This window comes from Augochlora pura, chromosome 3 (genome assembly GCF_028453695.1).
Source record: "Augochlora pura isolate Apur16 chromosome 3, APUR_v2.2.1, whole genome shotgun sequence".
In the NCBI taxonomy this organism is placed as follows: domain Eukaryota; kingdom Metazoa; phylum Arthropoda; class Insecta; order Hymenoptera; family Halictidae; genus Augochlora; species Augochlora pura.
Genome location: NC_135774.1, coordinates 7118735 through 7126507, shown reverse-complemented (window position 1 = coordinate 7126507; position 7773 = coordinate 7118735).

Genomic DNA, 7773 nt, shown 5'->3' with positions numbered 1-7773 from the left:
CACCCGCTTCTTTAGAAAATAGTTTGCGATTGTTCCAAGGCACATGGTCGACACTCTTGGCTATTAGCGATATTGCCCTGCCATAAACACGGGTCCCTATGTCCATAGCGCGGCGCGAATCGCGGAAAACGGCACGTTCTGGGACAACGGGCAATTAGGGGAATGGGATGCAGATGTCGGGAGTTTTCCAGGCCCACGCGCGACCGGGAACTCCGTGGCAAATGTTGCGGCACTGCCCCTTCCTAGGTCCCAGACGTTGTCTTTTGGGCTTGTCGCGATTGGGCGGCTTTCCTCAACACCCACCCCTAGTTCGCAAGAGTAGGGCGAACCGAGGTGACGTTATCGGCGAACTTCGGTTCGCACACCAGATACATTTCGGAATCAGACACAATACGTAAAATAGACAGATACATTTCGGAATCAGAAACAATACGTAAAATAGACATAGCCACAAACTCTTAGACAACTAGTAACTTGTAACAATCTTGAACGCATTCCATGTATCTCCACCGGGAGTGTAAATATATTTGTTGTTAACATTCACGGTGTAAATTTGTTCCTCCTACCTTGGAGGTGGTCCTTCGAGTTAGTCGACACATCACGTGTAAGTTTCTCAAAGGCTCGAACGATTTATTAAAATCAACCACGAGCATCAACATGATTATTAATATTATACTATACTATTATATTTCCATGTATTAGCTTCAATATAAAATTTAATACAATATTTTTTCGAAATTTTTCCAAAATCTCAATTAAAAATTGTTGTCTTTCGTCGAAAAATATTAGTTTACACACAGAAAATGACTTTTCAACATGACACCTCGTAATATCATCTGAGTATTCTGTTGGCAGTCCTTCAAAATTGTTCAAATTTCATGATATCGTTTCCCTATCGTACACGCCCCATTGCGAGAATGTGATAAAGAAGGAGACAACAAAATCAAGCTATAGTCTTCGCACGACAAGAAGCATTCCCAGTTTATATTCTCCCTCCTTCCAACTGCTTCACTGCCATGGCCATCGAGTGGTTATTGACCGAAAACTGTAACGACGATCGCCGTTGGCTATTAACGACCGATAGCTGCAACAGTGGAGCAGTAAGTAAGGGGAGGGGGTAATGTAAACACAAAGGTACCTTCTTGTTGCTATAGTATAAGTATAAAGTATAGTCCTTGTTGAGGACTATACTTTATTCTTTAATGACAAGTTTAAGCAAATTCTGACAATTTCCACGCTAATTTGCACAGAAATTATGTATATGCATGTAACATGCAGAATATGCACGTTCTACGCAAAATATTCAAGGAGTATGCAATATGCAAAACATGCCAGCAAAAGAAATATATTTTTTGTATCGTCGAGCGATGAAACATATCTCAGGTGAAATTTTATTTCTTTAGTTGAGTCTCCTAAAATATGTATTTATATACATTTCCATAGTTTATTTATTACAAGAAAGCACTCACAAAATCAAAGTTAGGATAATAAAAGATTTGGTATAATTTTGAGAAATTAATTCTATAAGAATGAAACAAGCATTTTGTATACTTTCTCCGGAACAACGATTATCCGTTCGATCTCGTTTTATCCAGGCCGTTTGTCCCCCGTTTAAGCCGATTAATCGAGGTCCTACTGCACTTGCAATTAGGCTACTCCTTCATGAACTAGAATTAATTCAACGGTAATAAACAGTTTTCCAATTAACGCGCATTATAAGCGACAGTATACGTATACACCTACCTATCGACGTATGAGTGATCCTTCCATGACGATGATATCATAAACAGAAAATCGAGGAGCGTAAAAAGCTTAAAATAATATACTTCAAATAATAATAAACCTAAGTAGTTTCAGTATTCGTTAAATGAAATACTAGTCTTCAAAAAGATTTTCTATTAACCGAATATTTTAATTCACTTACCACTTGAACTACAATAGTCTCTAAATTATTTACAATTATGTGCTTATTTCCAACGCATAAATTAATATTGTTGCACGTGTACGAATAGAATAATCATCTGTAATTACGAGAAGGGAGATAAATTTAATTAATCAATAGCAATTGTAGTAGTGTCATTTTATTATACTCTACAATATATTTCCAACAATGTTCGACAACATAGAAAGACATTTCATATAATATTTATCAAATTCTGAGAGTCTGGAAAGAACAATAGATTCAGTCGATCATTAGTATAATTAAAGTTAAAATTATTTAATAAAAAAGAATATAAGTGACTGTACTCTTCTGAAGTTGCAGTATTGGATTCGTTAAAAATCTCTTTCGTTTGATTTTGAAAAACGCTGAAAAATTATTGGAAGAGATAGCTGTAACGTTATTTTTTCAATGTACAGAAGGGTAGTCATCCAAAGATATTTTAATAAAATAGGATTAATTGAGATTGTCTAAGAATGGAACTACGATTTCGTGACGTCACGTGAATTTTCACGATCTTCCAAGTACTTGCAACAATCTGATAAAAAATGTTTTAAAGAAAAGTTGACGAGTTTTCGATTGGCTATATAATATCAAAGTAACGATTTGCAATGTCGATTATTTATTTACCCTGACACCATTTAAGAGTTTACATGGTTTTTCTTCTGAAGGGGCCACATACACGCTGTTAAAAAAACTATGGACTTTGAACATTGACTTACATTAATTCTGCGAAAAATCATCAAAGAATAATAAACCATTTTAAAAATTTAAAGTTTGAAATTTCTACTTTAAAGTAATATTTCTGGACTTTTAGTTGTCACCCTTCAAATGTGTGGCTATGTTTGTCACATCGCAACTTGTCAAGTTCGACGAAATGGAATGGTTTTTGTAAAGGTTTACTTCAAAGTGGTGAAACTGCGAAAAAGAATCGCAGTCACATTTCTTTCTTTTTAGATTAAAGGGGAAGGATCAAACTTCATTGGATTCCAAACGGTATCCCCAAAAAAAATTTTACAAAGTCTTTGCATTTGGTTAATCTTGACAAATTTTAATGACACATGGTTTTAATATGGAAAAATCTGGAAACACTATCGTTTTGATTTAGAAAACAAGTCATCATCCTTGGATGATTTTTCACAAAGTTCTCGTCGAAGTTTACTAACTTTTCTATACTATCATACCTTTAAGCACTGCATATTTATTAATATTTATCCCACGCTTTATAGTTGTTATTGTAATTAGTTACAACAATTGAGCTCAGTTGATTCAAACGATTGCGATTATGTAACATTATGCCTTCATTCACAAATCGAACAGTAGCAGTTAAGTTAATTAAATATAATCGAATAATGAAAAATAAACAGGAACTGTTTAATTTATAAAAACGTTAAAACCTAACGCGATAAATACTATTATTTAGGCCTAACCAATGAATCCTATTATTTAGACAATTCCAATTTTTGTAGATGATTTCATAGATGCCAGGATGGAGAACAAATTGAATTCATCATTTAGAAAATTTCTTACAGTAAAAATAGAATAGCATTGTCGCTAATATTTGTTAGCCTAGTCAATGTTTAACTTGTACATGGTTCCTGCGAGACCCACATTGTGTATTTTATGGTATTTATGAAAAATTTTATGCACCATGATATTTATATGATTTCTGATACGAATAAAATATAAGTGCAAGATTATCAATTACATTCATATAATATTAATATAATTTAATAATTAACGTCAAAATTAATGTAATAATTGATGTACTAATTAACGTAAAAATTAATGTATTAATTGATGTACCAATTAACGTAAAAATTAAAGTAATAATTGATGTAATAATTAACATAAAAATTAATGTCTGAACGAGTAAATTACTTTTGTACACTGACATACATATCAAAACTTTCATCATACCACTTAAGATTTCTATCTTAAAAAAATTTGTATAATATTTGATCATTTTCGTCACACAATATGAAAATACAATTGACGTTGTATTTTTATGGATAACTCTGATTGTAAAAAATATACATGAGCATGAATAACAGGAATCCACAGCATTTTTACGTATTACATAATATTTCAACGACTACGTACTCGTGAGCATCGTAAATATACACAAACAGACCGACGTTTTCGCAAAGTAAACAATTCTCGTTCAGTTTTCATTATGCGGAGTTGAAAAGTGGACATGCGTTATACACGTCGTTCAAGTGAAAATTACCATAACTAATATTGTTTTAACCGTAAACCGAAGCTCGAATATTATATCGTCGTAACAACGATTGCAAACGTAGCTGTGTGAAAAGCAGAACAATGGTACCGGTGGATGTTGAGCAAAATGAGCCCAATTATTATAACTTGTTACAATTGCAATAAAATGCTAATGACAATGCACGCCGCCTCTTGAATACAAACGCCGTATAAAACGTACACTTACAGTGGTTGAAATATTACCGTATTTGAAAGAAACAAAGATTGTAGGAATTGTTCAATGCTGCCTAAACGAAGTCGATTTAATGGGTACAGTAATGTGAATGCCAAATTTTCGCTATCAAAAGTAAACTGAAAGTGTTCGTATCACAGAATTGTGAATTATCATCTTGCTATAACGATATTTGTATTTCTACGAGCGATGTTAATCCGCCTGCTTTTGTTAACCCTTTCGCAATGGAAATAAAATAATGAATTATCACAAAAAGAATGTGTAATTCTTTTATCGTTTTAAATGATTTTTTTCGGTAAAAATGAGTACCAAAAATTGTTAACGACGATTTACAAATGTGATCTTGTAATACGGAATAGTATCTCGTTTCCGTTCTTTTTCTCTTCCTACCAATTTAACGTATACAGCATACTGTACATAGTCTACTCGGTTTTTCTTTATTAACAGTTGCTTGAATATATTTAAAAAAATGTCTTTCTGTCAAACGAAGCGGTGATGAAGATACAGAAAGTTAACCTGCCTTACTCGTTTATGGCAATATTTGGTGGTATTTTACAATTAGAACAGCTATTATTTGAAGGCGAAATTGCAAATGTTTCTTATTCCGCCCTTATTTTTACATGGTATATAAACATTATATGTATATTGCTTGATCTAAAAGATGTACAAAAATATTATAAATAATACTTTTCCCCTCTGCTACGCGTTACATCATAGTATTTGATATTTTTATCCAATTTATTAACACCTCCCATTCTGTCAATGTAGTCGTGTATAGCCTTTGAAATATTTTTGATTTTATTATATTTTTCTTTAATGAAATTTACTGTACTTGACGCTTTGCTTGAAAATATCTCGGGATTCACTGCGAAATGTAGGATTGTAGGAAAGAAGGTATTGCCAATTGCCCTTATTACAAGTCCATCAAAAAATATTTCTTTCAGTTAAATTTTATGTATCCAAATAAAGAAGCAAGAAACCTCACAATTTATGCGGTCAGTAGAGTCAATACTGTCTGGCTTCGGACTATGACAAATGATTATGATTGCATCAACTTCTATTACTGTAACTAAAGATTACAGAAAGTTAATCGGTAGTAATTCATAAGACATCATTATATTAACCATATTAGTCATTAGTTATTAAATAGGAAGCAGGACTATTAACTATTAGTCTACTTTTCTATTTGGAAGAAAGGGAAGCTGCAATTTTTTATTACCGTAGAGCAGAAACAGCTCTATCGAATGAATATTATACATTTTGCCAAACAGCAACAAATCGTTGTAAAATAAAAGAAAATATAAAAACGCTACGAACTTATTCCCCAACCCAATATTTACGACAATTACTACACGAACCTCATGCATATTTACCTGCGATTGTTCAGTTACGGCGGTATTGTTGTAAACTAAAGAATATCCCAGTTATTAATAAAATATGGGGAGTGAGTAAAATGTTACAACCGACTACGAGACCGAGGCGGTTGTAGCACAGCATGGCAATCTTTATGTGCCCAGTCATTACAGCCACAATGTTGGACCCATTTTTCATTAAATTTGCTTCTGCTGTAATAATTCCTTTATTAGTTTTTCTAACTTTTGTACGAGCGCATCCTAAAAGTTTAATTATAACATTAAGGTATAGCAATTTTAGATTTATTAGTTAATCTATTAAATACAGTTATTTATTTAAATTATAACATATCGAAAATTAGGTCTATAAATCTCTTAGGTCTAGAAATTTCTTCCCATGAAGGAAGGATATATTTGCTAAAGAAAAGCACTGATATTACAATCTTAAGATAGTACGGAAAGTTAGTTTTTAGTTATATAAATTTGTTTTAGGCGTATTTTACTAAACTGATGTATACTTACGGGCTACAAATGGACTTACACCACTTTCAAAATTAGACAATTGTAAAAATAGTTTAATTTCAATTTTGAAAAATCAAATATCACTGAAAATATACTTCATATTAATCCAATTTTGTTTACAAATAATGACACGACATAAAATAGAAGTAGTATTTTTAGTTTTAGACGCTGATTACATTGTTAAAATTACGAGATATTGATAGCATTTACTTATGCTATATATGTGGCAGTGTTTCGAAATATCCATGATATACCAGAGGTATCTAAGGTAATAACTGCTTGATGTCTTTATATTTTTCATAAGTAAGAGGCCTGGCATCTTGGTCGAAAGGCGCCAGGGCGATTTTTTCAAATTTTAGCGGTCTTTCAGGATGTGTAGGTAATAAATTTATAGTTTTATATTCTTTGTCCTTCATCGATGTTTTATATAATAGCGTATAGGTGCACTTTTGAGAAACTTTATCTGTTTCTTAGTCGCATTTTAAAGATTTTTGATGACACGTAATATAAAACAAATGTAAAATAACAGGCTACTGATCGGCAACTATCTCCTAAGCCACCTACATCTGTCAATTGAACTTACACCACTTTCATAATCGATGATTATGCAATTTTATTTACCGACTAATTTTAGATTGTACAAAACCTGAGAATTTTTTAAGAAATTAAACACGGACTAGTTATACATAAAAAATTTACATTAATTAAGTATGAATTATTTTATCTAAGTATGATAGAAGAATATCTTTCAAATGGCATTTTAATTTTTAACAATATCTATCATATATAGAATATATTTAATATAATCTACTATTCTACTATTTATGAAACATTTTACGTATTACAACATAACCTTGCATAAATATCTTCATTCTATTAATAATTGGACTACGAGATAATGGGAGTTCGGATACGGGAGGCTCTACTGTAATTTAATAAGTGGTACAACAATAGTTTAGAAATATATTTGCGAAGGAACGTAAACTTATTTAATTCAGTTTCGTTAACTAACGGTTTGCAGGATGCCGAGCAAACAATGTACAGGATGCCGAGCAAACAATGTAATGAAAATAATAGTGTATGAAATCAATAGTCAATGTTGATCTTCTTTTATTGCTATTCTCTTATTGATATTACTCGAAAAGAAAATATTTAATAATGGAATCGACCGAGCAAATAATGACCTAAAAAAGATTAAACAATACATAGTGGTCTACCCAATTACCAACCTCGTTTATGTTGCTGATGAAAAAGAAAACGATCAGGATTTGTGTAAAATTATCAAAGACATTTGTTACTATAGATCATTTTACATTTGAACTAATTTTTTACCGATAAATGTTGTATCAGCGTTATTAAAGAACGTTACAAAAACTATGAGTATTAGACTGAAATCTTTAAACATGTGTAATAAAAGCGATTAGAATATTTTTTACTACAAAATTAAAAATCGTGTTTTTAAGTTTGTGCCGTCAGAAATTGAAACATTGTAATTTTCTAATTAGATT